Source organism: Hyperolius riggenbachi, chromosome 11, assembly GCF_040937935.1.
Source record: "Hyperolius riggenbachi isolate aHypRig1 chromosome 11, aHypRig1.pri, whole genome shotgun sequence".
Taxonomy (NCBI): domain Eukaryota; kingdom Metazoa; phylum Chordata; class Amphibia; order Anura; family Hyperoliidae; genus Hyperolius; species Hyperolius riggenbachi.
In genome coordinates this window covers 200,975,755-200,995,861 of record NC_090656.1, presented here as the reverse complement: position 1 = coordinate 200,995,861, position 20,107 = coordinate 200,975,755, and the positions used below count along the sequence as shown (strand labels likewise).

The following is a 20,107-nucleotide window of genomic DNA, read 5'->3' as shown; positions in this document are numbered from 1 at the left end:
TGCAGTCATGTCACTTCTGTACAGGACAGTCCTGCTGGACATAGAGAATCAAGGGGGCATTGCCAAGACGAAGATGAGAGACATCACGCTTCTACCTACAGGTGAGGGGGGTGGCGATGGGGGCACGTTGTGCCCCCTCGGTCGCCAACCTTTTCCTGGGGTGGTGGGAGCGTGAGGTTGTTTGGGCCCCTGAAATGGAGATTTATCATCCACACATCATAGGTTGGTTTCGTTTTATCGACGACCTCCTGATCATTTGGCAGGGGACACGTGAGCTGTGTGTTGAGTTTCTCGAAAAACTCAACCAGAACAAATTTAATATATATTTAACGCATAAAATATCGGACTTGACAGTTGAGTTTTTGGATTTAAAAATTTCTAAAGATACCAATGGGAGAATTGTGACCTCCACTTATAGGAAGCCAACGGCTGTGAACAGCATATTACAATACAACTCACATCACAGTAATAAGACCAAGAATAACATACCATTTGGTCAATTCATCAGGTTGAAGCGTAATTGCTCAACAGATTTGGCATTTGAGCAAGAAGCAGCACAACTGAGGACGAGGCTACGTAGGAGGGGCTATCCCCGCAAAATTGTGGAGAAAGCGATAAGAAGAGCAAGGGCTATACCCAGAACAAAGCTACTGGTTCCAAAGAGTAGATGTAAACAGGATGTTATCCGTCTCATCACGCCTTTCAATAATAATTGGAATGAACTATTCAATGTTGTACAGAAGCATTGGGAGATCATTAAGAGTGATCATGATTTGTGTCCTTTCCTAACAGATCGGCCTAGCATCACTGCTAAAAGAGCACCCACACTAAGAACAATATTATCTAAGAGCCACTACCAAAGACCCGAGAGATCGTTAAGTGTCAAAGGAAGTTTTCCATGTGGCAATTGTTCAGTCTGCAGCCTTATGACTCCTACGAAGGAAGTGGTAAGTTCTGCTAATCAGAGGAGGTACACAATCTTTGATTTCATCAATTGTAGAACTTCATCAGTTATATATTTGTTGCAGTGCCCATGCTCCAAACAATATATTGGACAAACAAAAAATCCACTTAAATTACGTCTGCAAAAACATATTTCTACAATTAAACTTGCTAAGAGAGATTATGATGATGGGAAACGTCTAACACCAGTGGCTTTACATGCCCTCCTTAGCCACAATTCTTCGCTCAAAGGTTGGAGATTCGTGGGGCTCCAACAAATTAAACAAAGTATTAGGGGGGGTGATTTGACCACCAGGCTACTGAGAAGTGAATTGAGGTGGATACATGATATGGGCACCCTCAGTCCTCATGGACTCAATGAGGAATTTTCCTTTGGTTGTTTCTTGCCACAGTAAGGGGTTTTATTTATTTATTTATTTTTTTATTCCTACCCCTAGCCTATTCGATGCTGGTTGTTATTTTTAGGGTGTTCTGTATCTACATGCCATATCTCTCTGTATATCTCTCTTTTAACCTCCTTAGCGGTAACCCCGTGTGTGACACGGGGTAAGCCGCCGGAGGGTGCCGCTCAGGCCCTGCTGGGCCGATTTGCTTAATTTTTTTTTTGCTGGACGCAGCTAGCACTTTGCTAGCTGCGCCAGCACCCCGATCGCCGCCGCCGCGCGCCCGATCGCCGCTATCCGGTGCGGCGCGCGGCCCCCCCCCCCCAGACCCCGAGCGCTGCCTGGCCAATCAGTGCCAGGCAGCGCCGAGGGGTGGATCGGGTCTCCCAATGACGTCCCGACGTCGCTGACGTCGGTGACGTCATCCCGCCCCGTCGCCATGGCGACGGGGGAAGCCCTCCAGGAAATCCCGTTCTTTGAACGGGATTTCCTGATCGCCTATCGCCGGAGGCGATCGGCGGGGCTGGGGGGATGCCGCTGAGCAGCGGCTATCATGTAGCGAGCCCTCGGCTCGCTACATGATAAAAAAAAAAAAAAAATTAAAAAAAACTGTTGCGCTTCCCCCTGGCGGTATTTTTCATACCGCCAAGGGGGTTAATGCCCTCTTCTAGATTGCTCTATGTGGCCCTTTATATGTTTTGTGTTTTTCAGAGTTCGGTGTTGTTCCCACTGGTTGTCATTGCTATATGTGGCTCTTTATAGATTTTTTGCTTTTCAGAGTTTGGTGTTGTATCTACTCGTTGTTATGCACATGAGTGCATTGATTACTTTTTCTATATATATTTTTATACTTCTTTCAGATTATTTATACTCTTCTGGACTTTAGGGTACACCTATATATTCTTATAATTATCATCCTATTGACGACACCCATCATGTGACAGGTAAATAATGTGTGTATGGAAAGTTATTTAACCACTTCACCACTGAGGGGTTTTACCCCCTGACCACCAGAGCAATTTTCACCTTTCAGCGCTCCTTCCATTCATTCGTCTATAACTTTATCATTACTTATCGCAATGAAATGAACTATATCTTGTTTTTTCCGCCACCAATTAGGCTTTCTTTAGGTGGGACATTATGCCAAGAATTATTTTTTTCTAAATGTGTTTTAATGGGAAAATAGGAAAAATGTGGGGAAAAAAAAAATTATTTTTCAGTTTTCGGCCATTATAGTTTTTAAATAATGCATGCTACTGTAATTAAAACCCATGAAATTTATGTGCCCTTTTGTCCCGGTTATAAAACCGTTTAAATTATGTCCCTATCACAATGTTTGGCGCCAATATTTCATTTGGAAATAAAGGTGCATTTTTTTCAGTTTTGCGTCCATCCCTAATTACAAGCCCATAGTTTATAAAGTAACAGTGTTATACCCTCTTGACTTAAATATTTAAAAAGTTCAGTCCCTAAGGTAACTAATTATGTATTTTTTTTTAATTGTAAATTTTTGAATTTTTTTTTAATTACAAAAAAAAAAAAAATGGGGAGTGTGGGAGGTAATGAGTTAATTTTTTGTGTAAAAGTCATTTATTTGTATGTGAAAAATGTGTAGGGTGTAGTTTACTATTTGGCCACAAGATGGCCACAGTAACTTTTTGCTTTATTGCGACCTCCAAGCCTCCTTCCGGAAGCTTGGAGGAAGAATAAGGAGGCTGGACACGTGAGTTTCTTCTCACAATGATCGCGCTGCCCATAGGAGAGCAGCGGGTCATTGTGGGGCTTAGATCAACGAACGGGAATGGATTTTCCCGTTCATTGATCTCCGGGCGAGCGGGCGGCGGCGGTTTTACTAGCGGCGGGCGGTGTGTTTACGAGCGAGAGCGCGGACAGCGTCGGGAACGCGGAAAGTACGTGTTTCTCCGTCCCTGGTTTTTAAAGGATGGAAAAAGGGGCGGAGAAATACGTACGCGCGGGGGTAAAGTGGTTAATGCACTTTGCACTTTAAAAAATTTCATGCTGTGTGGCACAGTTTTTATTGGTTACAGTAGACCATTTCACCAGAGCACTATTATAACGAGTGAGGCTGAGTGAGTACAGTCTCACCCGTAAGTTTTTTTTTATATATTGTGATATGATCACGTTTGATTCACGTTTTTTTTCATGAAGTCATTTTTGGTATCACATTGTCACTTAAAGATAAGGAACTGATATTAATGTATGAATTATGTATACATATATTTTTTAGATGAATATACACCTATGAACACCAACTGTTTACACTTCAAGAATTCCTGACTATGGATTCTATTGGACGTCTTGAGAAGTTCATTTTCCAGCACCTTATATGCATCTTGCACTTTAAATATCTGTCTTCCACACTCTTTGCACTTTTCTGCATTTATGTGCAGCTTTGTTCATATACACATACGTATGTAATCATTTTTTAAAATTTTTTATCTTTGGACACTATGTAATATGGCCACTAGATGGAGTTTGTCTGTATAGATTAAGTATTTCGTCTATTGTATGTATATTTGTATGATCTTTGTAGTTTCCAAAGTTTTTCATGCTCTTTATTTCTTCACTGAATGTTGCAATAATTAAATTACTCAATATTATATATTAGCATATTTTTGCTGCGTGATTATGACATTATTTCCCCTTGACTGTATACGCAGGCGCGCTGCTCGCTCCAAGTGAGACGAGCGGCGTCACTGCGTGCATGCGTGGCCACGCATGCTCTATCAGCTGTTGACCTTTCCCCCGGGGATTCCTTACTGACTATATCTATGCGCACTGGACACATTACCGACACCTCTTGAGAAAGCGGCGTTGCCGCGATACGCGTGGAGGGGCGCACCCGGAGGACAATTTGACTGATACTGTACTAACAGGTAAACATTCATGCTTTTGTTCGGCTGCACCTTACCTTTTTCACAGCATCCTTGTGGCATTATTATTCCATGCGGGAAACCAGCATTGTGATACATTTCTATAGAGGTCTCTATATGCCCAGATACTGGCTTTGCTGTTTGCTTCCATTATAATTTTTTCCACCTCGTCATTGCATTTTTACATGTCTTTTGATCAATGGTACTCAGGTGTTAGCTTTGATTCATTTGTCATTTCTGTTTAGTACACCTTCTGCACTTTGCACATTGTATTTGGTGCAACAACTTTTTTGATTGATTTGTATCAGTGTCCTCCAATGGGTGCCACCCAATTTTAATTGTTTTTATCTTTTTTTCAGTGTGTTTAATAAAGATTATGCAAGCATTAATTCTTGCTTATTATTGTTGATTATTTGCCCATACAGATGATCTTGTCTTTTGGTTATTATGAAGATGAGAGACATGAGACTGAACAGAAGAGCTGAAGGCCGCTATTGAAGCATGCTCGGTTTCCATAACACCTCAGCAGTGCCACAGGCTGATAGCATCCATGCCACGCCACATATCCTGGGCTTCCATAACACCTCAGCAGTGCCACAGGCTGATATCGTCCATGCCACGCCACATATCCTGGGCTTCCATAATACCTCAGCAGTGCCACAGGCTGATAGCATCTATGCCACGCCACACATCGTGGGCTTCCATAATAGCTCAGCTGTGCCACAGGCTGAGAGCATCCATGCCACGCCACATATCCTGGGCTTCCATAACACCTCAGCAGAGCCACAGGCTGATAGCATCCATGCCACGCCACATATCCTGGACTTCCATAACACCTCAGCAGTGCTACAGGCTGATAGCATCCATGCCACGCCATATATCCTGGGCTTCCATAACACCTCAGCAGAGCCACAGGCTGATAGCATCCATGCCATACCACATATCCTGTGTTTCCATAACACCTCAGTAGAGCCACAGGCTGATAGCATCCAATCCACGCCACACATCCTGGACTTCCATAACACCTCAGCAGAGCCACAGGCTGATAGCATCCATGCCACACCACACATCCTGGGCTTCTATATCACCTCAGCAGTGCCTCAGGCTGATAGCATCCATGCCACGCCACATATCCTGGGCTTCCATAACACCTCAGCAGAGCCACAGGCTGATAGCATCCATGCCACGCCACACATCCTGGGTTTCCATAACACCTCAGCAGAGCCACAGGCTGATAGCATCCATTCCACGCCACACATCCTGGACTTCCATAACACCTCAGCAGAGCCACAGGCTTATAGCATCCATGCCATGCCACATATCCTGGGCTTCCATAACACCTCAGCAGTGCCACAGGCTGATAGCATCTATGCCATGCCACATATACTGGTCTTCCATAATATCTCAGCAGTGCTACAGGCTGATAGCATCCATGCCACACCACATATCCTGGGCTTCCATAACACCTCAGCAGTGCCACAGGCTGATAGCATCCATGCCACGCCACACATCCTGGGTTTCCATAACACCTCAGCTGTGCCACAGGCTGATAGCATCCATGCCATGCCACATATCCTGAGCTTCCATAACACCTCAGCAGAGCCAAAGGCTGATAGCATCTATGCCACGCCACATATCCTGGACTTCCATAACACCTCAGCAGTGCCACAGGCTGATAGCATCTATGCCACGCCACATATCCTGGGCTTCCATAACACCTCAGCAGAGCCACAGGCTGATAGCATCAATGCCACGCCACATATCCTGGGCTTCCATAATACCTCAGCATAACCCAAGTCTGATAGCATCCATGCCATACCACATATCCTGTGTTTCCATAACACCTCAGCAGAGCCACAGGCTGATAGCATCCATGCCATGCCACATATCCTGGGCTCCCATAACACCTCAGCAGTGCCACAGGCTGATAGCATCCATGCCACGCCACACATCCTGGGCTTCTATATCACCTCAGCAGTGCCACAGGCTGATAGCATCCATGCCACGCCACACATCCTGGGTTTCCAAAACACCTCAGCAGAGCCACAGGCTGATAGCATCCATGCCACGCCACACATCCTGGGCTTCCATAATACCTCAGCAGTGCCACAGGCTGATAGCATCCATGCCACGCCACACATCCTGGGTTTACATAACACCTCAGCAGAGCCACAGGCTGATAGCATCCATGCCACGCCACACATCCTGGGTTTCCATAACACCTCAGCAGAGCCACAGGCTGATAGCATCCATTCCACGCCACACATCCTGGACTTCCATAACACCTCAGCAGAGCCACAGGCTTATAGCATCCATGCCATGCCACATATCCTGGGCTTCCATAACACCTCAGCAGTGCCACAGGCTGATAGCATCTATGCCATGCCACATATACTGGTCTTCCATAATATCTCAGCAGTGCTACAGGCTGATAGCATCCATGCCACACCACATATCCTGGGCTTCCATAACACCTCAGCAGTGCCACAGGCTGATAGCATCCATGCCACGCCACACATCCTGGGTTTCCATAACACCTCAGCTGTGCCACAGGCTGATAGCATCCATGCCATGCCACATATCCTGAGCTTCCATAACACCTCAGCAGAGCCAAAGGCTGATAGCATCTATGCCACGCCACATATCCTGGACTTCCATAACACCTCAGCAGTGCCACAGGCTGATAGCATCTATGCCACGCCACATATCCTGGGCTTCCATAACACCTCAGCAGAGCCACAGGCTGATAGCATCAATGCCACGCCACATATCCTGGGCTTCCATAATACCTCAGCATAACCCAAGTCTGATAGCATCCATGCCATACCACATATCCTGTGTTTCCATAACACCTCAGCAGAGCCACAGGCTGATAGCATCCATGCCATGCCACATATCCTGGGCTCCCATAACACCTCAGCAGTGCCACAGGCTGATAGCATCCATGCCACGCCACACATCCTGGGCTTCTATATCACCTCAGCAGTGCCACAGGCTGATAGCATCCATGCCACGCCACACATCCTGGGTTTCCATAACACCTCAGCAGAGCCACAGGCTGATAGCATCCATGCCACGCCACACATCCTGGGTTTACATAACACCTCAGCAGAGCCACAGGCTGATAGCATCTATGCCACGCCACATATACTGGTCTTCCATAACACCTCAGCAGTGCTACAGGCTGATAGCATATCATGCCACACCACATATCCTGGGCTTCCATAACTCCTCAGCAAAGCCACAGGCTGATAGCATCCATGCCACACCACATAACCTGGGATTCAATAACACTTTAGCAGAGCCACAGGCTGATAGCATCCATGCCACGCCACATAACCTGGGATTCTATAACACCTCAGCAGAGCCACAGGCTGATAGCATCTATGCCACACCACATATCCTGGACTTCCATACCTCCTCAGCAGAGCCACAGGCTGATAGCATCTATGCCATGCCACACATCCTGGGCTTCCATAACACCTCAGCAGTGCTACAGGCTGATAGCACCCATGCCACGTCACATATCCCGGGCTTCCATAACACCTCAGCAGTGCTACAGGCTGATAGCGTCCATGCCACGCCACATATCCTGGGCTTCCATAACTCCTCAGCAGAGCCACAGGCTGATAGCATCCATGCCACGCCACATATCCTGGGCTTCCATAACACCTCAGCACTGCCACAGGCTGATAGCATCCATGCCATACCACATATCCTGGGCTTCCATAACACCTCAGCAGTGCTACAGGCTGATAGCATTCATGCCACGCCACATATCCTGGGCTTCCATAACTCCTCAGCAGAGCCACAGGCTGATAACATCCATGCCACGCCACATATCCTGGGCTTCCATAATACCTCAGCAGTGCCACAGGCTGATAGCATCCATGCCATGCCACATATCCTGGGCTTCCATAATACCTCAGCAGTGCTACAGGCTGATAGCATCCATGCCACGCCACATATCCTGGGCTTCCATAACTCCTCAGCAGAGCCACAGGCTGATAACATCCATGCCACACCACACATCCTGGGCTTCCATAACTCCTCAGCAGAGCCACAGGCTGATAGCATCCATGCCACACCACACATCCTGGGCTCCCATAATACCTCAGCAGTGCTAACATCCTGGGCTTCCATAACTCCTCAGCAGAGCCACAGGCTGATAGCATCCATGCCACGCCACACATCCTGGGCTTCCATAATACCTCAGCAGTGCTAACATCCTGGGTTTCCATAATACCTCAGCAGAGCCACAGGCTGATAGCATCCATGCCACACCACACATCCTGGGCTTCCATAATACCTCAGCAGAGCCACAGGCTGATAGCATCCATGCCACGCCACACATCCTGGGCTTCCATAATACCTCAGCAGAGCCACAGGCTGATAGCATCCATGCCACGCCACACATCCTGGGTTTCCATAACACCTCAGCAGAGCCCCAGGCTGATAGCATCCATGCCACGCCACACATCCTGGGCTTCCATAACACCTCAGCAGTGCCACAGGCTGATAGCATCCATGCCACGCCACACATCCTGAGCTTCCATAACACCTCAGCAGTGCCACAGGCTGATAGCATCCATGCCACACCACACATCCTGAGCTTCCATAACACCTCAGCAATGCCACAGGCTGATAGCATCCATGCCACGCCACATATCCTGGGCTTCCATAACACCTCAGCAGTGCCACAGGCTGATAGCATCCATGCCACGCCACACATCCTGGACTTCCATAACACCTCAGCAGTGCTACAGGCTGATAGCATCCATGCCACGCTGCATTGAGGCAGTAATTGATGCAAAAGCGGCCAAACCAAGTACTGAGTACATATGCATGATTATATTTTTCAGAGGTCCAACATCTTTGTGCTTTTGATTTCATGTACCGTAATATTCTAATTTTCTGAGATATTGATTTATGGGGTTTTCATAAGCTGTAAGCCATAATCATCAAGATTAGAACAAATAAAGGCTTGAAAGATCTTACTTTGCATGTAATGAGTCTATTTGATATATTAGTTTCCCCTTTTAAAGAGACTCTGTAACAATACCTACCTCGGGAGGGGTCCCAATGACACTTCTCCTGTCCTCTGTAGCTTGTGGGAATCCAGCGCTGGCTCCCCAAAACCTCCTTGACAAAGCTGACAAGCGACAGGCAATATTTACCTACCGTGGTCCAGCGCAGGCACAGTAGTGACTCTCCGTTCGGTCTAAGGTGGAATAGCTCTACTGCACAGGTTCGGCTATTTCCACCTCAGCCAGAATGAATAGCCACTACTGCACCTGCGCTGGACCACGGTAGGTAAATATTTACCTCGCCATTGTTCGGGGGGTCACAGCACTGGATTGCCGGGACCGAGGAGGAAGGGGGGAGCCTCGTTAGGATCCAGATGTAAGTACCTCCTCAGGGGGCGTTTTTAAAGTTACAGGTTTTATTTAAGTTGAATTACTGAAATAAATGGACTTATATTACACAATATTCTAATTTTTCGAGCTTCGCCTGTAGGCTACACAATGAGATGCAAATAATTCCGAGTTGAAAATGGACCAATTAAGCATCACAGCAGCAACATTTGATTGGTCCGTTTTCAACCAGTACAGGTAGTCCTCGGGTTACAAACACCTGACTTACAAACAACCCGCCGATACAAATGGCCCGATCCCGTCGCAATGACGAGGTTTAAAGCGGCTTCAAACTTCCCCCAAGTGCCGGCGCGTGCAGCAGTAGCATTGGACTCACTTTCAACCCGAGTCCAACACTGTCTGTCGTCCTCTCTCCGCATCCAGGTTACTGTATGTCACATGACATTCAGGAAGCGGTGCTGTACGCAGCTAGAGGACGACAGACAGCGTTGGACTCGTAAGGAGGTGAGTCCAGGGGGTCAAAGAGGAGGCTGCACAGAGGGGGCACAGCAGGAAGTACAAACAGGGGCACTGAGGGGACATAGAGAGGCACAGGGGGACAAACGGGCACAGAGGGGGACACTGGAGGCAAAGGGGGGCACATAAAGTGCAAAGGGGAGAGATGGCACAGCGTTTCAACTTAAGAACGGATTCAGGTTAGGAACAAGCCTACAGTCCCTATCTCGTTCGTTAACAGGGGACTTCCTGTATACATTTCCATATACATTTGAATAAATATGCATTGTTTCTAAATTATTAGCATCCCACTGACCATCCCTAACGTTGGCACATCCTCAGCGATCTGCCACATGCTTTGCTGTAGATGGATGTGGTCAGTGGTGGAAGTGTACACTGCCATGCTTGGGGCATGATTCCATAAGCATTTCATCCTAAGCTTCCAGGAGAAATGTTCCCATCTAATCCACAAATAGCTCTCTGGATCCTTGCAAGTTAAGAAGTAGGCAAGACAATGTCATTGAATGTACAGCTTATTTTCAGCACCGTTTTGCTTGCTGATAACAGAAAAAATACTCTTGTATAAGCTGACCCATGTATAAGCCAGGGGACCCACTTTTCCCTCAGAAACCAGGAAAAAGTGATAGGCTCATATATAAGCTCCCTCCCAGTATAGCCCCCTCCACAGTAGCCAGATGTGCCCTCAGTACAAGTCAGCCCCCTTCCCCATAGCCAGATGTGCCTCAAGGATGATATTGCTGTGTCTCAAGATGCCACTAGATGGCGTAATAGATATGAAACACAGCAATTGCCATACAGGAAGAATCTCCGATCATTGAATATACAGTATTTCAATGATGATGTCCACAAAAACATTTATATGACAGAACTCCAGAAACATTTATTTAATCAGGATCTATCTCTAGAAAACACTGGAAGGAGAGTATGACAACATTTTTAAAAACAAAAAGACAGTTAAAGGACAACAGTGAGAAGAATATGGAGGCTGCCATATTTATTTCATTTTAAGCAATACCAGTTGCCTGGCTGTCCTGATCTACTGGCTGCAGTAATATCTGAATAACACCAGAAACTAGCATGCAGCTAATCTTGTCAGAGCGCTCAATAATGTTAGAGACACCTGATCTGCACAGCTTATTCAGGGTCTATCAGCAGGATAGCCAGACAACTGGTATTGCCAGGAAATAAATATGGCAGCCTCCATATCCCTCTTGTTCCAGTTGTCCTTTAAGTGATTGCTTATGTAGGAATAGGAAGGATGAGAACCGTAATTGGTTCAAAGAATTTTTATTGCACGTAATGTGATGCATTTCATGGGCTAGGTCCCACTTCTTAAGGTGCCAATAGCAATGGGCTTTGAGTGCCTCTCTTGCCTTGAGCTATTTTTCTGTTTTTTACATTTTTGCTGTGGGTGACAGAATTCTCTGTTCCACAAGCTCCTCACCTGCTGATTATTCTCTTTACTGAGTGAACCAACATTAGTCCATTCTACTGATAATGGTTGGGCGTAGAGGGAGAAATTGGGTAGGGATGCATGAATTTAAAAAATGGTGCAGCAATCTCAGCAATTTTACTTTATGCTACAAGCCCTAAATATTGATAGTAGAATAACGATAATTGTACTGATATTCTACTATCACCCTCTGCAACCTAACTCTAACCTCCCCCAACCTACCTAACACTAACATTCCCTCACCTACACATTACCCACATGCCCTTCCCTGCCCTGGACTCTCCTGCTCTCTTACTGATCCTGGTGCTCTGGGGACCAGGGCTGTGGAGTCGGTACAAAAATCTTCCGACTCTGACTCCTCAGTTTATGACAGGGCTGTGGAGTCGGTCCAAAAATCCACCGACTCCGACTCCTCAGTTTAGGATTCCACCGACTCCGACTCCACGACTCCGACTCCTCTAATTTGCATATTACAATTTTGTTGATTAAAAGTATGTAACATGAAATTCGTCTCATAACTGCCAACGCTTAGGAATTTTACAAGACAACTGAAGTGAGAAGGATATGTAGACTACTATATTTATTACCTTTAGACTAAAACTAGTCCTTAGTAATAGTACTTGTAAAAGGTACAAACCGGAACAAAGAACATCTATCAGGCCCTAGGCAATGTAAGTGTGGGTACATGTAAGAATGATGTGCAGGTACTCTGCAGGGGAATGAGGAGATTGTAAACAGACAACACCTCTGTGTTCAATGTGCACAGCATTCTCAGTGGATTCCCTGCAGCTCTGTGAGGAGTGCATATGTAGAGTATAGTACTACTGTGTAACAAAGTAAACCTGAGACAGATGAAATTAAAGTTTTATACATACCTGGGGCTTCCTCCAGCCGCCTTCAGGATAATCAGTCCCTCGTTGTCCTCCTCCACCACCTGGATCTTCTGCTATGAGTCCAGGTACTTGAGCCAGTCTGGCGTAGTGCGCATGAACACACTCCACCGCTAGGAGCATACTACACCTGTGCAGCACTATTGCGCAGGTGCAGAATGTTCCTGGCTGTGGGAGTGGCATGCGGCCGGACTGCGCTGACTGGCTGAATTACCAGGACTCATAGCAGAAGATCCGGGTGGTGGAGGACAGTGAGGGACTGATTAGCCTGAAGGGGGCTGGAGGAAGCCCCAGGTACGTATAAAACTTTACTTTTCATCCGTCTCAGGTACCCTTTAATTTGTAGTCACCAAACCAAATTTTAATAACATATCAAATTATTTGATTTCATCAGCAAAGGGAGTGCATACATTTGCATAAATCAGCATCAGTGCAGAATTATTTCCATCTCATTGACCATCTCTATTAGTGACACAGCTACACATCAGGCTTTATTCTTACAGCATAGATGTTATTTAGTATATATAAGAGATTCCTGTGTACGCATCATATATACAGTCACAATCAGATATGTATATCTGACCTTAAAAATACGGGGACTGCTTTATTGAAGCAGCACAAGTAACTAATTTTGATTGGTTTATTTCATTTTTGTGGACTAAGCACAGCTATTACTGTATATATACATTATTTTTAATGACTATTATCTGAGAAATAGAACATTTTATCATATTTTCTATTTTAATTACAGTTACAAATTCATTAGGAGTCGGAGTCGGTGCATTTTTTCCCGACTCCGACTCCAGGCACCCAAAATTTCCCGACTCCACGACTCCGACTCCACGACACCTACTCCACAGCCCTGGTTTATGAAACCACTGACTCCGACTCCGAGTACCCAAAATGGCTCCGACTTCGACTCCTTAGTCTAATACTTACCAGGGCTGTGGATTTTGTACACAAATCATCAAACTCCGACTCCTCAGTTTATGAAATCACCAACTCCGACTCCGGGTACCCAAAATTGCTCCGACTCCTCGACTCCGACTCCACAGCCCTGCTGGGAACTAAACACAAGCAGTGAACTCCGGGGACACCAGCAGCTGCAGCCCAGTGCTTTGGGGGCACAGGCAAGCAGAGTTACTTTGGAAAGGACACACAGTGAGTGATCATAAGGGCAATGTGTGCAGAGAGTCACAGTATTAAGCAGAGAGGAAATCCACAAAGTTCCGTGTGCCATTATTATAAAGCAAGCACGGGCATTGACAAGCTTTTCATTGTGGTCTATGGCGGTGCCATAATTACCAGCCGGGCATGTGCGCCATCATTACCTGCCTCCAGTAGAGATATATTTTAGTGCTAACGCAGCTATAAATAGGGATGGTTTAAAGAATGGAGTACAGGGTAAAGCCTCATACTTACTTCCAACCACTGTTGGCCAGCAGGGATTGAGACACCATCCCACAGGCAACAGCTTGTGGCAGAGGCTGAAAAGACACGTTCTCGTTATGTGACTATGGACAGCAGTGCTGTGTGACACACGATGGAGGGGGCGGAGCACGGGGAAAGATAATGTCAGGCTGCATTAAGGCGAAATCAGGGTCAGGAAAGGCTTCTCCAGCACCAGAGATTCCATCGTGCAACCCCACCACACACACAGTATTTCCGAGTAGTCTAATGGTCCCCTGACCATCCAGTGTATTCCCTAGTGGTCTAGTGGTCACCCACCTAGAATTCCTTTGTAGTCTAATGGTCTCCCCATTACCTACAGTATTGCCTGATAGTCTAGTTGTCCCCCCTACCTTCCCACAATCTTCTCAGGTGGTCTAGTGGTCCCTCTCCCCTAACAATATTCCCCGGTCATCACGTAGCGAACCCCCCCCCCCCCACCCCCCCATAGCTTTTCCTGGTAGTCTAGTCCCTGGTGGTCCCCCGGCAGTATTCCCTGGAGGTGGTCTAATAGTCCCCTATAGTATTCCTGGTGGTGGCCACGTGATGTTCTCCCCCAAATGCAGAGTAATGCGCAGCGGACAGGGTTTACAATAGAGACTCACCTCCAGCCGCTAGAGGTCCTGTCCGTCTTCTGCAGTGCCACCCGCTTTCTGCTTCTCAAATCAGAGAGGCAAGGAGTGAAAGGCACTGCAGAAGACAGACAAGACCTCTAGAGCAAGGCTTTTAAAGAGGAGTTCCAGCCTAAACAAACATACTGTCATTAAGTTACATTAGTTATGTTAATTAAAATAGATAGGTAATATAATCTCTTACCAACACTGTTTTAAAAGAACAGGCAAATGTTTGATATCATGATAGCAGCCATCTTTTTGGTTGAAAGGAGGTGACAGGGAGCATGAGACACAGTTCCAACTGTACTGTGTCCTGAGAACCTCTCCCAGTTGCTAGGCAACGTGAATAACAACATAGGAAATCCCATCAAGCTCTGCACAGCATCAGGGAAAAAAAGCCCGGGCTTTTTCTTCTTTGATGGGTGGAGCTTAGGTAAAATGAAGCTAAACATGATGCTTTGGTAAGAAAAACAAAGTTCTGATGCTGTGAAACTGTTAAAGAAACACCAAGCCTTTTCAGTGCTGCTGAGTAGATTTTTAGTCCGGAGGTTCACTTTAAATCTGTGGTACGCGTATCACCGGTGGTACTTTGCTGTTGGCCAGGTGGCACACACCAGGTTTGCATGCCACTTTTTTGCCCACATGCCACTTGTCCTGGTCCTGTCCTGCCTCCACAAAGTTTGGCTCCCCCTCCCTCTCTCCTAGCTGTGCTGCTCTGCGGCATACTTCACACCTCAGATAAGTGTGGAGGAGACAGCCAGGCGACCGGGGCACAGTGATGGTGCAGATACAGAAAGTGACATCACTGCTCACCATGCACCGCTTGCCTGGCTGTCTCTTCACTGCGGCTGGCTTACCGATGATCTGAGGTGTAAAATATATTATGTATGTATGTATGTATGTATGTATGTATATATATATATATATATATATATATATATATATATATATATATATATACACAGTGGGTTGCAAAAGTATTCGGCCCCCTTGAAGTTTTACACATTTTGTCATATTGCTGCCACAAACATGAATCAATTTCATTGGAATTCCACATGAAAGACCAACACAAAGTGGTGTACACATGAGAAGTGGAACGAAAATCATACATCATTCCAAACATTTTTTACAAATAAATAAATGCAAAGTGGTGTGTGCATAATTATTCGGCCCCCTTTGATCTGAGTTCAGTCAGTTGCCTATAGACATTGCCTGATGAGTGCTAATGACTACATAGAGTGCACCTGTGTGTAATCTAATGTCAGTACAAATACAGCTGCTCTGTGAGGGCCTCAGAAGTTGTCTAAGAGAATATTGGGAGCAACAACACCGTGAAGTCCAAAGAACACACAAGACAGGTCAGGGATCAAGTTATTGAGAAATTTAAAGCAGGCTTAGGCTACAAAAAGATTTCCAAAGCCTCGAACATCCCAAGGAGCACTGTTCAAGCGATCATTCAGAAATGGAAGGAGTATGGCACAACTGTAAACCTACCAAGACAAGGCCATCCACCTAACTCACAGGCCGAACAAGGAGAGCACTGATCAGAAATGCAGTCAAGAGGCCCATGGTGACTCTGGATGAGCTGCAGAGATCTACAGCGCAGGTGGGGGAATCTGTCCATAGGACAACTATTAGTCATGCACTGCACAAAGTTGGCCTATATGGAAGAGTGGCAAGAAGAAAGCCATTGTTAACAGAAAGCATAAGAAGTCCCGTTTGCAGTTTGCCACAAGCCATGTGGGGGACACAGCAAACATGTGGTAGAAGGTGCTCTGGTCAGATGAGACCAAAATGGAACTTTTTTTGCCAAAATGCAAAACACTATGTGTGGCAGAAAACTAACACTGCACATCACTCTCCTGACCTGAACCCCATAGAGAATCTGTGGGATATTGTGAAGAGAAAGTTGAGAGACGCAAGACCCCACACGCTGGATGAGCTTAAGGCCGCTATCGAAGCATCCTGGGCCTCCATAACACCTGAGCAGTGCCACAGGCTGATTGCCTCCATGCCACACCGCATTGAAGCAGTCATTTCTGCAAAAGGATTCCCGACCAAGTATTGAGTGCATAACTGAACATAATTATTTGAAGGTTGACTTTTTTTGTTTTAAAACCACTTTTCTTTTATTGGTCGGATGAAATATGCTAATTTTTTGAGATAGGAAATTTGGGTTTTCATGAGCTGTATGTCAAAATCATTAATATTAAAACAATAAAAGGCTTGAACTACTTCAGTTGTGTGTATTTGAATCTAAAATATATGAAAATCTAATGTTTATCAGTACATTACAGAAAATAATGAACTTTATCACAATATGCTAATTTTTTGAGAAGATCCTGTATATATATATATATCTCGCAGGGCAGCACAGCAAGGAGTGAGCAAGCGGGGAGCCGAGCTTTGTGGTGAGTCACTGCCTAGCTCTCAGCTCTCTGGTGGTTGGACTAGGCTACCTATAATTGAGCGGGGGTGGGGGGGAAGGAACTTGCAAGGCTACCTATATTGGCAATCTACCTGCAGATTGACAATACTGACAATCTGTAGGCTTGCAATCTAATTGTAGTCTTTTCCCCCACCAATGCCTCCTACTTTTCCCCTCCCATATGCCCTCTTTTCTGAAAGTGTACCTGTAAGAAAAAAGTGCCGGGGGGGGAATTACCTCAGGGAGGGGAGACCTTTGTATCCTAAAGAGGTTTCCCCCTTCCTCCTCAGTAGATGGGATCCAGCTCTGGGAGCCCCAAAGCTCTCCTAGTTAGTGTGTGCGCATGCGCAGTAGCTGCTCTCCGTTCAGGCTCCAGCAGCCAAGCCCAATCACGTCCAATCTACTGTGCAGGCACACTGGTGGTGCTTTTTAGGTGATAAAAGTGGTAGAATTAGTGAACAGGCTGAAAAGCCCTGCTCTAGACACACACACCACACATGTTCTCAGAAACTATATTTGTTTTCCTTGACTGCAGTGCTTGAGTTTAAGTCTTCTTTAACCTCCTTGCCGGTTTTCCCGACCTGAGCTCGGGGTAGAAAAAAGAAGCTGCTGGCGGTGATCCCGAGCTCAGGTCGGGGTAAAGAGTGCAGCGCTTTACCTGAAGTTGTGGAGTCCCGCGCGTGATCGCGCTGTGCAGCGGGACTCCAGTCTCTCTCCCCGGCAGTGTGGGGTCTTTCCCTGGACGCCGGGATCCCCATGTCCCCACTATTCTTCCGGGGACCCGGCGGCCAATTGGAGCAGCGGTGGCAGCGTGACGTCATCGGGGGCGGGGCTAATATTTAAAACAAACTTCTCTATATTAGAGAAATATAGAGAAGTTCGTTTATATGAATATTAGCGCCATCTTGTGGTCAAAGAGAAAACTGCAGCGCTGGAGCCCAGGAAGGTACATTTTTTATTCTGCTGCAGATCTCCCTGCCAGAATGATTTTTTCAGGTTTTAAGGTCTGAAAGAGTGGAAAAAAATTGCACCTCTTTTAGACCCTAAAATCTGGAAAGAATCAGAACGGCAAGGAGGTTAAAGGGCAACTGATGTGAGAAGAATACGGTGGCTGCCATATTTGTTTCCTTTTAAACTATAACAATAATGTCAGAAACACCTGATCTGCATGTGTTTGTTCAGGGGCTGTGGCTAAAAGAATTAGAGGCAGAGAATCAGCATGATAGCCAGGTAACTGGCATTGCTTAAAAGGAAATAAATATGGCAGGCTCCATATCCCCCTCACTTCAATTCTTCTTTAACAGCTCACTTTTTTCACAGTAGTGGTCCTTTAAACAGTTGAAATTTGACAGTTGGAAAATGAAAGTTTAAAAAAGACAGAAAATGGCAGTTGAAAAACAGTTGAAATTTGGCAGTTGAAAAATTACAGGTGAAATTTGACAGTTCAAAAATTATAGTTAAAAAATGGCAGTTGGAAAATGACAGTTGGAAAATGGCAGTTGAAATATGGCAGTTGGAAAATGACAGTTGGAAAGAGACAGTTGGAAAATGGCCTGTCAACTGTCATTTTCCAACTGCCATTTTCCAACTTCCAACTGCCATTTTCCAACTGTCATTTGTCAACTGCCAAATCTCAACTGTTGTTTTTAACTGTCATCCTCCAGCTGCCAAATGCCATTTTTAACTGCCATTTTCCAACTGTCATTTTCCAACTGTCATTTTTCAACTGCCATTTTCCAACTGTCATTTTCCAACTGTCATTTTCCAACTGCCAAATTTCAACTGTTGTTTTTAACTGTCATTCTCCAACTGCCAAATGTTAACTGTCATTTTCCAACTGCCATTTTCCAACTGTCAAATTTCAACTGCCTTTTTTCAACTGCCGATTTCCAACTGCTGTTTTAACTGTCATTTTCCAACTGCCATATTTCAACTGTCATTTTTCAACTGCCATTTTCCAACTGTCAAATTGTAACTATTTTTCAACTGTCATTGTCCAACTGCCATTTTCTAACTGTCAAATTTCAGCTGTTTTTAAACTGTCATTTTCCAATTGCCATTTCCAGCTGTCATTTTTCAACTGCCAAATTTCAACTGTTTTTACACTTATTCTCCAACTGTCATTTTCCAACTGCCATTTTAAAACTGTAATTTTCCAACTGCCAAATTTCAACTGTTTTTTTCAACTGCCATTTTTCAACTGTCATTTTCCAACTGCCAAATTTTAACTGTTGTTTTCAACTGTCATTTTCCAACTGTCATTTTTCAACTTCCGTTTTTCAACTATCCTTTTCCAACTGTTTCCTTCTTCCTTTCCTATTTTATTTATTTTGCAAACACAAGACTTGAGGTCCTCAATGTTGAATGTTGATTTGCCACCACATTTTATGTTTTGGGGCTAGATTTGCATCATGATTTGCACAATTTAAAACTGGCAATCTCTACAAAGTCCATAACCAGATGAAACAGTCACAGGTGTCAGATATGCAGAACTGTGAAGAGGGAGTGGAAGAGAAAGCCTACGTTGGCTTTTTATCTTCCTATCTTGCTCCCAAGTCTAATGACGCATTTATTGGCTTCAGCTTTCATAGTGCTTCTCTTTCCAGGCTAGCAGCACTTTTAGCCACCTTTGAAACTTGTCCACACATTCTCTACAGTGTTTGGTACTCATGTTCCTCCCCTATGGTGACTCTCTTTTTCTTGGTTTACTTCAATTATATTTATTATGCATTGTGGTGATTTATTGTTGCCGAGTTGTTTTTCAGATGAACTTGTATTGTTTTTTCTTGATAAAGAGGTACTTTGTTGCTTTGAAACGCTGGATTATATTAATTGCAGCATGAATTTACAGATCTTTCTGTACCCATTTTTTGGAGTGCCAACCATTTACTTCTCTTTACAAAATTGTATGGCACGTGTGTTGCTCTGCGTTGCAGTATTAATTGAAATGAGACAGCAGTGTGTTGGCACAGACAGGCATGCAGCAGTTTATTGTCAGAACACACTGCTGCACAGCACGTGAGAGTCTGACACATTACTGAAAGAAGCTGAGCAATGCAGCAGTGCATCCTGACCTTCACGGTTGTTATCAAACTACCATTTTTAAAGGACCACTATAGTGAAAAAGTAAGCAGTTAAAATA

General features: G+C 45.2%; 1 protein-coding gene across 2 annotated transcripts in view; it reads right to left on the bottom strand.

Moving 5' to 3' along the window:
- Positions 1 to 20,107, bottom strand: part of STK33 (serine/threonine kinase 33) — a 170,336-nt gene that overhangs the window by 127,486 nt on the left and 22,743 nt on the right. The window lies entirely within an intron of this gene.